We start from the raw sequence: 15,854 nt of genomic DNA on the forward strand, positions 1-15,854 counted from the left end.
AATCTCCAAGTGGAACCAAGAAAAACAAGTGGAATGACAATAATCAAAAACCCAGAGATGACTCACACCCTTGCAGAAATCTATAAATGGATCCCTCATCTAAGAGATCTAGGGGCTAGAATTTGGTAATTTGTAAGGAAGTGCTGATAGTTTTTCTTTGAGAAAGGTCATTGTATTGTTGGGTGATCTTGATTTTCATGAGGTGAAGAGGGCTTTGATGCTGGGAGGATGATGCTGGATCAGACAGTTGGGTTGTAATTCTCCCTTCTATTATTAATAAAGTTCTTTGAGTTTTCCTCCATACAATCGTGTATTTGTGAATGTTGTTATTTGTGAATGTCATTGTATGTTCAATGTATTTCTGATTCTGCATTGTTTATGATATAATAGATCAAGATGCTTTGATGGTGTTTTGTTACTTCGTCTCTACAGGTATTCACTGAGCGGGATAAGTAGGAGAAGAGGTGCAAGCTCTATCAAGGGAGAGAGAAATCAAGCAAGGAGTCAAGCGGAAGATCCAGGTTGGTCCCTTTGCTTCTCTCTTATCTATCATACATAAAGGAAATCGCAAATTGCTTTGATTGTTTGTTTCTAGGATAGCTACCAATCCTAGTGGGACTAGCAGATCGAAAAGACACTAGTTTTCCCGGAAACAAAAGGTTGTCTTTACATCTAACTGCTCAAGATGAAAAGCTTCAGTTGCTACTAGAATTAAAATAGTTCTGATTGAAGTTATTTTAACAACAGGAGAAAATATCTCATCAAAGTCTATACCCTTTTTCTGTGCAAACCCCTTCAGCACAAGTCTAGTTTTATACCTTTTCCTACCTCCATCTTCTTCCTACAACCTGTAAACCCATTTATTTAGCAATGTTGTTTTACCTGCATGCAACCTGATCAAGTCCCAAGTTTGGTTATGTGCTAAGGAGTCCATCTCTTCTTTCATGGCTTGCTCCCACTTCTTCTTGGTTTCTACCTGCACTGCTTCTTCATAACATTCTAGTTCACCAGAATCTGTCAACAATACATAATATAATGAAGGAGAGTATCGTTTAGGGGGTCTACTTATCCTGGTAGATCTTCTAACACCACTTTTAGGTGTTTGAGGTGCTTGTTGCTGTTGTGGTTGTTGTATTTGTTCTGGATGCTTATCATTATGATTTTCAAGCACCTTCACTTTTTCTGTGATCTCATCAAGCACTGTGTATTCTCTGTTTTCTTTTTCCTGTTTCTTTTCCTGCATCTGATCCTTATACAAAACATTTTAATTGAATATGACATCTCTACTCCTAATGATTTTGTGTTTTTCATAATCATAAAAGCGATAACCAAAATCATTAACACTATATCCAATAAAGGTACATTTCTTTGATTTTGCCTCAAGCTTTGTTCTATTTTCTTTATTAATGTGGGCAAGGGCTTCACAACCAAAAGTCTTTAAACATGAGTAGTTTAACTTTTACGTGTCCATGCCTCCTCTGGAATACCACCATCGAAGGAACTTGAAGGCCTTCTGTTTATTAGATAAATAGCAGTATCTACAGCATCTGCCCAAAATTGTAAAGGCAATCCTGCATGTAATCTCATGCACCTTGCACGCTCCATGATTGTCCTGATCATCCTTTCTAACACACCATTTTCTTGTGGTCTTCTTGGAACTGTCTTCTCTCTATGAATTCCATTCTCTGAACAATACCTATCAAACTCTTTGCTACAATATTCACCTCCATTGTCTGATCTGAGACACTTCAACCTTTTTCCTATCTCATTTTTAACCAAAGCTTTCCATTTCTTGAAAGTATCGAATACATCATATTTATTTCGAATACAATAAATCCAAGTTTTTCTAGTTGCATCATCAATAAAAGTAACATAATAATGAGAGCCGCTAAGAGATGATACCTGAGCAGGTGTTGTACCTCTGAGATAGTATTAGGTTAGGGTACCAATGCCAGAGCATCTAAAATAATTGTTTTGGGGATTTTTGGTTTTAGTTTTTGGAAGACCAATGAGTGAAAACAGATGTAGAATTGAAGTAATTAATCCTTTGGGTTATATTAATACTTCTGCAAAGGGTTGCTATAAGGCATTACACAATGATATAGATCAAAATAGTGGTGAGTAGAAGACAGCAAAAAATATGATTATCACAGTTTCCAGACTGTAAAACAGAACAATCACAAGTTGGAAAACCTTCTAAACTACATTCCAAAGGTTCAAGGCAATATACTTAAGCTTACACAAGATGCTAATGATTTATTGATTAGAGGGGATTAGCTGCACAAACAATTGCATTAATCCATTCTCTTAATAGATGATCACTTCAGGAGATTATAGGAATCAATTGAAACTCTAATTGTGCCTACCTAGATATCTCTGTAAGTCATAAGCATATGAAGAAATAACACAATGATTGAAAAATGGAAAAACTTACAGGATAAAACAAAATTGTGTAAAACCAGATTCAGAATCCTCTGGTTTGTATTAAGGTTCCAGAAAGACCAATTACATCAAGTGTCTGCAAAAGCTTCCTTCAAAGGTGGCTTCTAGGTTCAAAGTAGCATTAATATTCAAAGACTTTACAAGTAGTGAGCTATGAATCTTGAACTCCGAACCATTTACAACTCTAGAAAAGAGTTATTTATACAATAATAAAACTTAAGAAAAGATCCTAAAACAGTTTAAGATTTTTAGGAACAGAAGGATCTTCATGGCAAGAATATAGGGGCAGCTATTGAACTGCTTCTTGCTGTCCCCTTTATTCAAGTTGTTCTGGCTTTGTTTGACTAATATTTTGCCCCTTATACTGCTTTGTTGTTTGTATCCTCTACGCTAGCGGTTTTCTTCATTTTGATCTTTCATCCGACTTATTTAAACTCTGTAACTCTATTTTAACCCTGCTGAGTAGATTTTACTATGCTTTTTAGGTTTTACTGGGTTTTTTCAATAGTAAATCTTCATATTGTGTCTTCAAACTGTTATGCAAGCTTTTGTTTATAAGCCTGAAACAGTAGTCTTCTTGACTGCAAAACACATAAACTGTTAAGAAAAACATGGTGACAGAGGAGGTCGTGATGGCTCTGCTGAGCTCGAAATGCTATCGGAGGAGTCTAGGGTGTATCGGAGGGTAAATGATGGTTTTTATGAGCTGCAGAGGCATTATTGGGTTGCGCTGTGTAAAACACGCAAATAGAGCAAAAATGGCCTTTTTGTTTAAATGGATAAAAAGTTAATTTTTTAACTATCGGGCAGAGGTGGAGCGAAAAAGCAGCGCAGAGGATTAATCATGGTGGGAATGGCTTTAATCTGGGTTTAAAACGTTATTATCGTTAAATGAAGGCTTTCAGGTGATTTCCATGTTTAAATCGAAAATCGATTTAACACAGAAAACCTTTACAAATCGCATATGGGTGGACTTGAATATATATAAATGGGAGCAAATAATGATATCGGGTCTGGGCCTTATTCACATATCGCAATCGTAGTATGGCGGGGGAAAGCGCTTTGCACAGGCAAATAATAATGGGTGGATGCGATATGGTAATAAGTTGTAATATATGCAGCGTCGGGTCTGTGGCTATCGCGCGTCGCATATTGCAATGGTGAAGGGGAAAACATTCATGCGGGACTTGCAATAAGGGGCGGACGCGATTATGGCAATGAGCTATGGTATATATTCTGTCGGGTCCGGGCTTCCATATCGCAGTCGAGAATCACAATAGGCAGAGGGTTATGCTTTGGTGGGGAATTGCGATGGAAGTGGATGCGAAATGGAATGAAACATATATATATTGGCCTTAGGTTCGGCTCTATCATATATCGCATATCGCAATGTGGGGGTGTATGCATGTTTAAAGAGTTCTGGATCCCGCCGATGCGATATATGTTTAAATACATAGTTTTATTAATAAAAATATTGTATATGCATGTTTAAAGGCCTACGGTCCCGTCAATATTGTGATGCGATGTTATAATGAAATACATAGTTTTTAAACAAAACTAAGGGTTTTCGGGATATATAATATATGAAGTTAATATATATGGGAAAAGGGAAGTTTAAGGGTTTAATACATTATGTTAATGTTAATATGGAAAAAGGTAAATACATGCGAAAAGGGGAATTATATGTGAAAAGGGGAAAATGGGCTAAGTATGAATGTTTTTTAATGAATCATTTGACTTTTCATATATGCATCAACACTTTAGGGAAAATATATTTTTATGGGTTTTTTATGTAAAAAATGAGTGATTATGAACTGAATGAAGGTAGGAAGGAGGAAATTAGTAAAGTAAAGGGGTGAAATGGGGATGAATGGGAAGTTAATTAATCAATCTTATAAACCTTCATTTGCCTTGTATAATTTCCTCATGAGCATAGAAACATGATAAATATTCATTTTGTCCAATCAACCATTAAACTTCTGCAACCTTTCTCTACTTACCCTTTGCTTATCCTATCATTTTTTCTTCGTTTAATCGGTGCATTTAAGGTAGAAAACCCTTATCCTTTCTTTTTATTTAACAAAAACAAACTATCTAAATCTACCCTTATAACCTCCAAGGGCTTAGATTAAACTGATGAGCACCTTATTATTCTCTACCTAACTACTGATCTGCCAAGATTAAACAGTTTGGCCAGATCCTTTATTCTCTAACTATAACATCAAATTTAAAGCATGAAGCGGTCAAGATTAAACAGTTTGACTGTCATGGGTTGTGACATTTAAAACAAGCTGCACACAACCATTATTTTGCAGAAACAGAGTAGTGGCATTTAGACTTGCTCACTTTCAGAATTTATTTGTTTTCCTTTCTTTCTAACCTAACATTTTCTTTTTTCCTTGATTTTTTATAGCATCTAACCTAAAATTTTCTTTGATATGGACATTATCATCAAAAATTTTCTTTTACTAACATTTTATTCACTATTGTTATGTCCATATCTTAACTTAACATTTTTTGAAATATTCTATCTAATCAAAACCAAAAAATGCTACAACAGTGGCTCCATCTGGGGACTTCTTTCTCCTATAGAATGCAGAGAACCTGCAGATCCATGTGCCTTCTCCTCTAGCTATGGAGTCTTTTCTATAAAAAATATCACACTGACATCTTGGAAAGGGAAAGAAAACCGGAGTATTTACAATGAAAACTATTTCAACTTCTTAGTATTGAATGTAATGTTTGAGAAACCTTCCATTTACAGGATAAGTGGAATATAGCCTCTCAAGATTCTGCAGTACAAAAGTGTTGTTACCCTTTACTTCAGCAATTGCTAAAGGTCCAAACCACAGATTGTCGAATTTGCCATGCTTTCCTTTCTCTTCTCTCCTGGCATCCCATCTTAGAACTAGATCACCTTCCTTAAAGTCCCTTTCCCTGGCTCTTCTATCAAACAAGACCTTCATCTTATTCTAATATTTCTGCAATTTGTATTGAACTTCATCTCTGTTCTCATTAAGTTCAATAATCTGATTTATTCTTCTAGAAAAATCATCAAGTTCATCTGTTGCATCCTGCAGAAATTTTAAAACAGGGAAAGCCAAATTGGTATGGAAAATTGCATATTTTCCATAGACTAATTGAAATGGAGATTTGCCAGTTGACCTCTTTGGAGTAATTCTGTTTGCCCATACTGCATAAATCAAATGTGAATCCCAGCTCTTCTTATGATCAGCTAGTGTCTTTTTGATTACCTTTACCAGACTCTTGTTTGATGATTCTGCAAGGCCATTACCCTGAGGATAATATGGAGTTGAATGATGTAACAAAATCTGATATTTCTGGCAAAAGTGAATCATTTTAACACTAGAAAAAGATGTTGCATTATCAGTAACAATTTGAGTTGGGCAACCAAATCTAGCTAAGATATTCTCCTTAATAAACTTAGTTACTACTACATCAGTAGCATTTCTGACTGGAATTGCTTCCACCCATTTAGTAAAGTAGTCTGTTGTAGTGAGGATCCATCTATGCTGATTACTTGAAGTGGGGTGAATCTCTCCAATAAAATATAATCCCCATTGAGAAAAAGGTGCTGAAACTATTGATGGAACAAGTGGAAGAGCTGCTAATTTCTGTTTTCCAGCAAACATTTGGCAAGGAACACAACCTCTTACCTTTGCCCCTACTTGTAAAAACAATGTGGGCCAATAAAATCCTCCCCTCAGAATCTTGTATGTTGTTTCTCTCCAAGCATAGTGTCCCCCACAAAATCCTGTATGAAACTGATCAATGATTCCTTCAATTTCAGATTCTGTTAAACATAATAACAAAATGTTAAGTGGATCTTTCCAGTATAAATTTGCATTAATAATGCAATACTTGACTGATTTCAACTTGAGGGTTTTACACTGGGTTTTGGAGAATGATGCTGGACACTCAAAATGGATCAAGAAATTTACAATATCTTGATACCAGTTTGACAACAAATATTTCTCATCAATGTGTATAGGACTGATCTGCTCTGAAGGTGGAGGTTCTTGTGGATTCTCCCCTGTAGGATGAAGGGAAGGTTCTTGTGGATTCTCCCCTTCTACAAGGACAAAAGGTTCTTGTGTATTCTTCTCTTGAGACTGAAAGGAAGGTTCTTGTGGATTCTTCCCTTATATTTCTAAAACAGAATTGATTCCAAGTACTTTGCAGTTGGATTCATCTAGAAGCTTAGCTAATCCTTGAACTTTTACTAGCTTGGTAGTCTTGATAGTTAGATCAAACTACAGAATTTGAGTGATCCATCTACCTCTTTTCCCATTGGTGTCTGGTTGGGTTAAGACAATTTTGACAGCACTATTTGGGACATAAGCAGCAATAGGTGAGTGTAAGACATACATCCTGAACGATTTCAGGGCTTGAATAAGTGCATAGGCTTGCTTCTCAATGATGTCATACTTCAGTTCAGCATCTCTCATAACCTTGTTGAAAAAGGTTATGGGTTGGTCATGGGAATCTTCATTTTTCTGTAAAATAACAAAAGCAAGAGTTGTTTCAGAGGCAAAAGAGAAAATAATAAATGGCTTGGTATAATCGGGGCTGGCTAAGGTGGGAGCTTCAAAGATGGCTCTTTTTATTTGTTCAAATGCATGCCTAGAAGAGGGAGTCCATTTGACTTCATAGTCCTTTCGGAGCATGTTTGTTATATCTTTCACAATTTCTGCATAATTTGGAATAAATCGCCTTAGAAAATTAATCTTGCCCAGAAAAGCTTGAATCTCCTTTCTGTTTCTAGGCAAGGTTAATGATTCTATGGCAGATACTCGTTTGGGATCAATTACTACGCCCTCCTTTGAAATTATATGGCCCAGTAATTTTCCTTCTTTAACAACAAACAAGGACTTCTTTGGGTTTAGTGATATTCCAAGCTTTCTACACCTGTCAAAAACCTTCATCAAGTGCTTTAAATGTTTCTTATCAGACTTAGAAAAAACAGTTATATCATCAAGCTAAATAACCACAAATTTATTTACCTGACCCATGAAAGCGATGTCCATTGCTCTCTGAAACGTTGCTCTAGCATTTGTTAAGCCAAATGGCATCCTAGCGTACATGAATGTACCCCAGGGTGTTGTAAAGGTTTTCTTCTCTCTATTTGTTGTATCAAAATTTACCTGATTGTAGCTTGAAAAACCATCAAGCATTGACAGTATTTGTGCTCCTGAAACCATTTGCAATAGCTGATCCACTTTGGGCAAAGGATAATTATCTTTTAATGATGCCTTGTTCAGATTTATAAAATCTACGTAGAGTCTTATTTCTCTATTTTTCTTTCTAACAGGAACCAGATTTGCAACCCAATTAGAATATCTAAGAGGGAGGATGATCTGCGCATCTAACATTTTCTTAATTTCTCTTTCTACAGTTGGTAGAAGAGCTAGATTTATCCTTCTAAGATTCTGTTGATACAATTTTGCTTCTGGCTTCAGAGGAATCTTGTGCTATATTAAAGATGTGTCATAGGTTTTCAAATCAGCGTAAGTCCAGGTAAAAACGTCCTTATAATTTTTCAGTGATTTAAAATATTGAGCTGTAATTTTTGGGTCTAGAGATGTGCACAAGTTGATGTTTTTAACATCTTCAACGGTTCCAACGTTAATATCTTCCACGTCGTCTTCTGAAGAAATGGACTGTGGGATTTGGAAAACATCATTCTCATCGAATAATTTTTCTAAAGGAATGAGTCCCTCTAGAATAAAATTATTTGATAATTGAATAATGTCATGATTAGCAATCTGGGCTTTTAAATCTGAAGTATCATTCCCTTCTGCTTTTTCATTTGTTTCAGTTCTGTCATCATCAGTTTGCAGAAATGAGAAATCATCTACTACCTACAGAAATGATTTCAATTGTTCATCATCTTCGAATATTTGCTAATGTTTCAGATTATCAGGGATAGATGGCCTGTATTTGACTTGAATATGATAAAGTACATCAGTATGATCAGGAATTTTAAAAGCGCTAGCAGAGACGGCTAAGGCATCTGCGTGCATATTCTGATCTCTGGGAATATGAGTCAAATTAAAAGCATCGAAAAGTTTTTCAACTGAATCCCATATTTCATTTTGATAGGACCTTAGTCTTGGGTGCTTGGTCTGGCAAACATTCTTTACTTGCTTAACAATAAGCTCAGAATCAGTAAAAACGCTTAAGTTTTGAACTTTTAGGCTTTTGGCTAGTTGCAATCCTAAAAGGAAAGCTTCATATTTAGCTACATTATTAGTGACTTCAAAATGTAATTTACATGATTGTGTTATATTTTCTTTTTCAGACGAAATTAAAACAACTCCAGTTCCTACCCCATCTTTTGTGCAAGAGCCATCAAAGAAAAGTTTCCAAATATCATTTTGGTTTGGTTCAGGACTTTCAACTACTTCTTCAATCTTAACTTGAGTTTTATGTTGGCTTGAAGTGAGCTGAAAACAACCAAGGTCTTGATCTATTGCATAAATTGGATGGTTCCTTGGCTAGTCAGTTTTACAAACAGTATGTACAAATCTTACCTCTCTATATAATCTTAACTGCTCTCCTCCATAAACAGGAATAGTAGCATATGACATATCCATCTGTAGAGTTCCCCCTAGTTTGGCACATCATGACCTACAAAGGAGCATTCCAAACTTGGGAGGGATATCTGTGACAACAATATCAAGTACTATACTTTTTACTGGAATTTGAGCAAGGGTAACCACTAGATCCTTGATCAATCCCAAACAGGGCACCTTTTTGGAATAAAAGGTGTACAAGTCATGGTAGGATCTAGTTATGTCGAGCTTCAAATGGTCCATGATAGATTTTGGCATAAGGTTATGTGATGCTCCTAAATCAAGCATACAATTATATAACATGGAATCATTTGTTTTAAGAGTTACATAGAAAGGAGGCACTATCTCATCTATCATGTCTGAACTAGGGCCAAAACTATTGTTGGTTTTTCATCTTGCAGACTTATGACATCACCTTCTGCATCAACCGAGGTATTTTGAATCCATTTTGTCACTTGGCTTTTGTAACCAGGGTTTTTAGAAAGTTCTGACAGTGGAATTGGGATCTTAACCCTCTCTAATTCTTTTTCAACATTAAATGCAGTCAAAATGTTTTTACCATCTTGGGAAGTATCAATTGACTAATCTAATGGCTGAATAAGAGTTGTTTGAGCTTCAGCAGTTTTGGCACGTGGTTCAATTATTGGAGTTTCCTTTGGAGGTCTCCCAGGACTAGGCCTAGGCCTAAGATCATACCTTTTGTTTAATTCTGCAATTAAAAATTCAAAAAAAGCATGATATTTAGATACCTGTGCAGCTTCCTGATCTTCTTGAACCTGATTCTGTTGTGAGAGAGGAATGATGGTTGTTTGATTGGAAGAAGAATCCATACTATTAATATCTTCAGTAATTGTCATAGTATTATCATCAAGTTGTTGGTCATCTATCAATAGAGGAGTAGGAACCTGTTGATCATTGATAGGTCTCTAAAGAATTTGTAGTGGTTGGTTTCTTTTATATTGACCTTGATTTTGGTTTTGGGGTCTAGCAACTGTTTGTTGTATGGTCCTAGGTTGGGTCTCAATATTTGAAATCCTATTTGATAGGTTTCTAAGAAGAGATGTTATTTCATCTATTTTTGAGTCTTCTGATTTAGTCTTTGTGGAACTAGAGGCTTCTTGAATAGATTTAAGTTTTCTTTGGGCCTTTTCTTCCTTGAGTTTTAAAGAAGTTGAGGCTGCCCTATTTGCTTCTACTTCTATAGCATTTGTATGCATATCTTCAAGAGTTCTTGAAGTTCTCTCTCGTAGCATAACAGCAAAGTCATCATCAAAAGCTTTGGAAAATCTAGATTTAGTTGTTGCTACAAGAGGCTTACAATTAGTAGGCATTTTGTGATAGAGTTTGTTGAATCTCTTAATAAAATCTGCTACTGGTTCACCAAAGTTCCTTTTAAGCTCTTCAAATTCTGTGAGGAAGTAAAGAGGATCATTTTTGACACCCCATTGATTTTTGAATATGGTTGTAAGGTCATCCAAATTTCTAATGGTAGCTTCTGGTAACTGCCTAAACCAAATCTTCACATTTTCCTCAAGTGACTGCACAAACAATCTCATATAAACATTCTCTTGCTCAATATTCATATTGTCTGCAAAATCTAGGAAAGCTTGAAGATGGTCCTCAGCTAAGGGACCAGTTTCTCCATTGTACTTGGAAAGGTATTTTAAGTATCCAGCTGGGAATGCATCAAGGTTATTCGATAAGAGTAAGGCAGCATATCTAGCCTGTACAATTGGTCAGAAAGCCATGACAGCAGGTGGAGTATGAGGTGTTTGAGTGGATGTAGAGGATGAAGAAGATGGTGATTCAGGAGTTGGTGAACTAGTTGGAGGTGAAGGAGGAGGAGATCTCCTGAAAGACTTCAAAAGAGTCTTAAGAACTAGCTTTGGGACCTGTAAAGGAATACCTTCTTTTGATTCAAAGAGAGGATTGGTATACACAGAAAAGGTCTCCTCAGGTTGTTCAGAAGAAGAAGCTTCAGGCTGATCAAAATTGGAAGGAAATGGATGCGTGGTAGGGGATATGAAATCTGTGGATTTATATTCAAGTATATTAACACCCAAATCAGATTCAGTTTTAGGTGATCCTGGTGGTAGTGTGGGTCTAGGATGAGATTCTAATGAGTGAATAAGGTATGCTAACTTAAAATCAACTCCTCTATTTAGAAGTTCAGTAACCTTAGGTGATAAATGGGAGTACTCAAGTTCAAATGTGATATTACTATAGGGGTCAAATGATTCTAACTCTTCAGACTGTAGGATTGAATAGGAAGAAGAAGATGGTTGCTGTCCACTTTTAGACCTGGCTTTTCTCAAAATATTTTCAGGATCTGACAAAGGACTAACTATGTCACCTTCTAAACTAGATCTGGTATGTTTATAAGGTGCCAGCTTGGGAGTGTGGATTCGCCAAGGTGAATGATTTTAACCTTCTAAATCCTGTAATCACCTTTAAAGGAAAAGAATGAATGAATATCGTTGTCCCAAGGGAAACTTAAATGAAATTAGAATCCCCGGCAGCGGCACCAGTCTTATGTTGTACCTTTGAGATAGTAGTAGGTTAGGCTACCAATGCCAAAGCATCTAAAATAATTGTTTTGGGGGTTTTTGGTTTTAGTTTTTGGAAGACCAATGAGTGAAGACAGATGTAGAATTGAAGTAATTAATCCTTTGGGTTATATTAATACTTCAGTAGAGGGCTGCTATAAGGCATTACACAGTGATATAGATCAAAATAGTGGTGAGTAGAAGACAACAAAAAATATGATTATCATAGTTTCCAGACTGTAAAACAGAACAATCACAAGTTGGAAAACCTTCTAAACTACGTTCCAAAGGTTCAAGGCAATATACTTAAGCTTACACAAGATGCCGATGATTTATTGATTAGATGGGATTAGTTGCACAAACAGTTGCATTAATCCATTATCTTAATAGATGATCACTTCAGGAGCTTATAGGAATCAATTGAAACTATAATTGTCCCTACCTAGATATCTCTGTAAGTCATAAGCATATGAAGAAATAACACAATGATTGAAAACTAGAAAAACTTACAGGATAACACAAAATTGTGTAAAACCAGATTCAGAATCCTCTTCTTTGTATTAAGGTTCCAAATAGACCGATTACATCAAGTGTCTGCAAAAGCTTCCTTCAGAGGTGGCTTCCAGGCTCAAAGTAGCATTAATAGTCAAAGACTTTACAAGTAGTGAGCTATGAATCTTGAACTCCGAATCATTTACAACTCTAGAAAATAGTTATTTATACAATAATGAAACTTAAGAAAAGATCCTAAAATAGTTTAAGATTTTCAGGAACAGAAGGATCTTCATGGCAAGAAGATAGGGGCAGCTATTGAACTGCTTCTTGCTGTCCCATTTATTTCGGCTGTGATGGCTTTGTTTGACTGATATTTTGCCCCTTATGCTGCTTTGTTGTTTGTATCCTCTACACTGGCTACTTTATTTATTTTGATCTTTCATCTGACTTCTTTAAACTCTGTAACTCTCTTTTAACCCTGCTAAGTAGATTTTATTGTGCTTTTCAGGTTTTACTCTGTTTTTTCAACAGTAAATCTTCATATTGTGTCTTCAAACTATTATGCAAGCTTTTGTTTATAAGCCTAAAACAGCAGTCTTCTTACCTGCAAAACACATAAACTGTTAAGAAAAACATGGTGACAGAGGAGGTCGTGATGGCTCTGCTGAGCTCGAAATGCTATCGGAGGAGTCTGGGGTGTATCGGAGGGTAAATGATGGTTTTTATGAGCGGAAGAGGCATTATTGGGATGCGTTGTGTAAAACAGGCAAACAGAGCAAAAATGGCCTTTTTGTTTAAATGGAGAAAAAGTTAATTTTTTAACTATCGAGCAGAGGTGGAGCAAAAAAGCAGTGCGGAGGATTAATCATGGTGGGAATGGCTTTAATCTGGGTTTAAAATGTGATTAGCGTTAAATGAAGGCTTTCGGGTGATTTCCGTGTTTAAATCAAAAATCGATTTAACACAGAAAACCTTTACAAATCGCATATGGGCGGACTTGAATATATATAAATTGGAGCAGATAATGATATCGAGTCTGAGCCTTATTCGCATATCGCAATCGCAGTATGGCGGGGGAAAGCGCTTCGCAAAGGCATATAATAATGGGTGGATGCGATATCGTAATAAGTTGTAATATATGCAGCGTCGAGTCCATGGCTATCACGCATCGCATATCGCAATGGCGGAGGGGAAAACATTCATGCGAGACTTGCGATAAGGGGCGGACACGATTATGGCGATGAGCTATGGTATATATTCTATCGGGTCCGTGCTTCCATATCGCAGTCGAGAATCGCAATAGGCAGAGGGTTATGCTTTGGTGGGGAATTGTGATGGAAGTGGATGCAAAACGGAATGAAACATATATATATTTGCCTCGGGTCTGGGTCTATCATATATCACATATCGCAATGCGGGGGTGTATGCATGTTTAAAGAGTTCTGGATCCCGCCGATGCAATATATGTTTAAATACATGGTTTTATTAATAAAACTATTGTATATGCATGTTTAAAGACCTGCGGTCCCACCGATATTGTGATGCGATGTTATAATGAAATACATTGTTTTTAAACAAAACTAAGGGTTTTCAGGATATATAATATATGAAGTTAATATATATGGGAAAAGGGAAGTTTAAGGGTTTAATACATTATGTTAATGTTAAATTGGAAAAAGGTAAATATATGTGAAAAGGGAATTATATGTGAAAAGGGGAAAATGGGCTAAGTATGAATGTTTTTTAATGAATCATTTGACTTTTCATATATGCATCAATACTTTAGGGAAAATATATTTTTATGGGTTTTTTATGTAAAAAATGAGTGATTATGAACTGAATGAAGGTAGGAAGGAGGAAATTAGTAAAGTAAAGGGGTGAAATGGGGATGAATGGGAAGTTAATTAATCGATCTTATAAACCTTCATTTGCCTTGTATAATTTCCTCATGTGCATAGAAACATGATAAATATTCATTTTTTCCAATCAACCATTAAACTTCTGCAACCTTTCTCTACTTACCCTTTGGTTATCCTATCATTTTTTCTTCGTTAATGGGTGCATTTAAGGTAGCAAACCCTTATCCTTTCTTTTTATTTAACAAAAACAAACTATCTAAATCTACCCTTATAACCTCCAAGGGCTTAGATTAAACTAATGAGCACCTTATTATTCTCTACCTAACTACTGATCTACCAAGATTAAACAGTTTGGCCAGATCCTTTATTCTCTAACTATAACATCACATTTAAAGCATGAAGCAGTCAAGATTAAACAGTTTGACTGTCATGGGTTGTGACATTTAAAACAAGCTACACACAACCATTATTTTGCAGAAACAGAGTAATGGCATTTAGACTTGCTCACTTTCAGAATTTATTTGTTTTCCTTTCTTTCTAACCTAACATTTTCTTTGATATGGACATTATCATCAAAAATTTTCTTTTACTAACATTTTATTCACTATGTTATGTCCATATCTTAACTTAACATTTTTTGAAATATTCTATCTAATCAAAACCAAAAAATGCTACAACAGCAGGACCCCATACATCTGTATGCACAAGCTCTAATTTTTCGCTCTTCTTTTCTTTCCCAACTCTAAGGAATCTGACTCTCTTCTGTTTTCCATAAACACAATTCTCACAAAATTTTAAATCAACATGCTTTAAACCTAGCAACAAATTTCTTGAGTGAAGAATCTGCATCCCCTTCTCACTCATGTGCCCAAGCCTATGATGCCTCAATGTCGTATCGTCTCTTATAGAGGTTAAATCATTAACAAAATTTGAAATACCATTGCATAAATACAATGTACCAACATTTTCTCCTTTTGCTATTACCAGGGCTCCTTTAGTGACCTTCCAAGTTTTATCTGTAAAAGTAGTTACACAGCCTTCACCTCCCAACTTCCCTATTGAAATAAGATTTTTCTTCAGATCTGGAACATGCCTTACCTCCTTCAATAACCATTTTATTCCACTGTGTTGTTTTATGAAAACTGTACCCATTCCAATGATCTTACAGGGTTTATCATCACCCAATCGAACCTGTCCAAAATCTCCTTGAACGTAATCATGAAAATGTTTCCTATCAGGTGTGGCATGGAATGAGGCCCTTGAATCTACCACCCAGGCATCAATAATATTTTCTAATGAAATAATCAAATAATATTGCTACACATCACCTGTCACATTCGCTTCATGATTGTTTTCTTGTTGCGCGTCACCTTCTTTTCCCTTCTGAGACTTGCAGTCTTTCTTTAGGTGTACTTTCTTCCCACGTTTCCAGCACACTATCCCTGATCTGGACTTGGATCTGCCTTTCCTTGACTTACTGTGATATCCTGGGCTCTTTCCTCTTTCCATTTTTCTTCCCCTAGTCTCTGCAATCAAAGCATTACCTGATGTCTCACCAGAGCTTTTTTTGTCGCATTTCCTCGCTAAGGATTGGACCGACAACATCATCAAACTTTAAAGTATTAGATCTAGAGACAGAGTTACTAATGGCCATAACTAAACCATTCCAAATTTTTGGAAATGAGAATATAAATAACAGAGCCCTAACTTCATCATCAAATTTTACCCCTACAGAACTTAACTCACTGGTAACTGTATTAAATTCATTTTAATGTTTAGCAGCAGATCCACCTTCTGACATCTTCATATTAAATAAACGCTTCATAAGAAATACCTTATTTGAGGTTGAGGGTTTTCCATATAGTTTTGCCAATGTCGACATTAAACCCTCTGTTGTCGTTTCCTTTGAAATATTA

This window comes from Pinus tabuliformis, chromosome 5_1, assembly GCF_031772625.1.
Source record: "Pinus tabuliformis cultivar Carrire ecotype Pingquan chromosome 5_1, CPIR1, whole genome shotgun sequence".
Classification (NCBI taxonomy): domain Eukaryota; kingdom Viridiplantae; phylum Streptophyta; class Pinopsida; order Pinales; family Pinaceae; genus Pinus; species Pinus tabuliformis.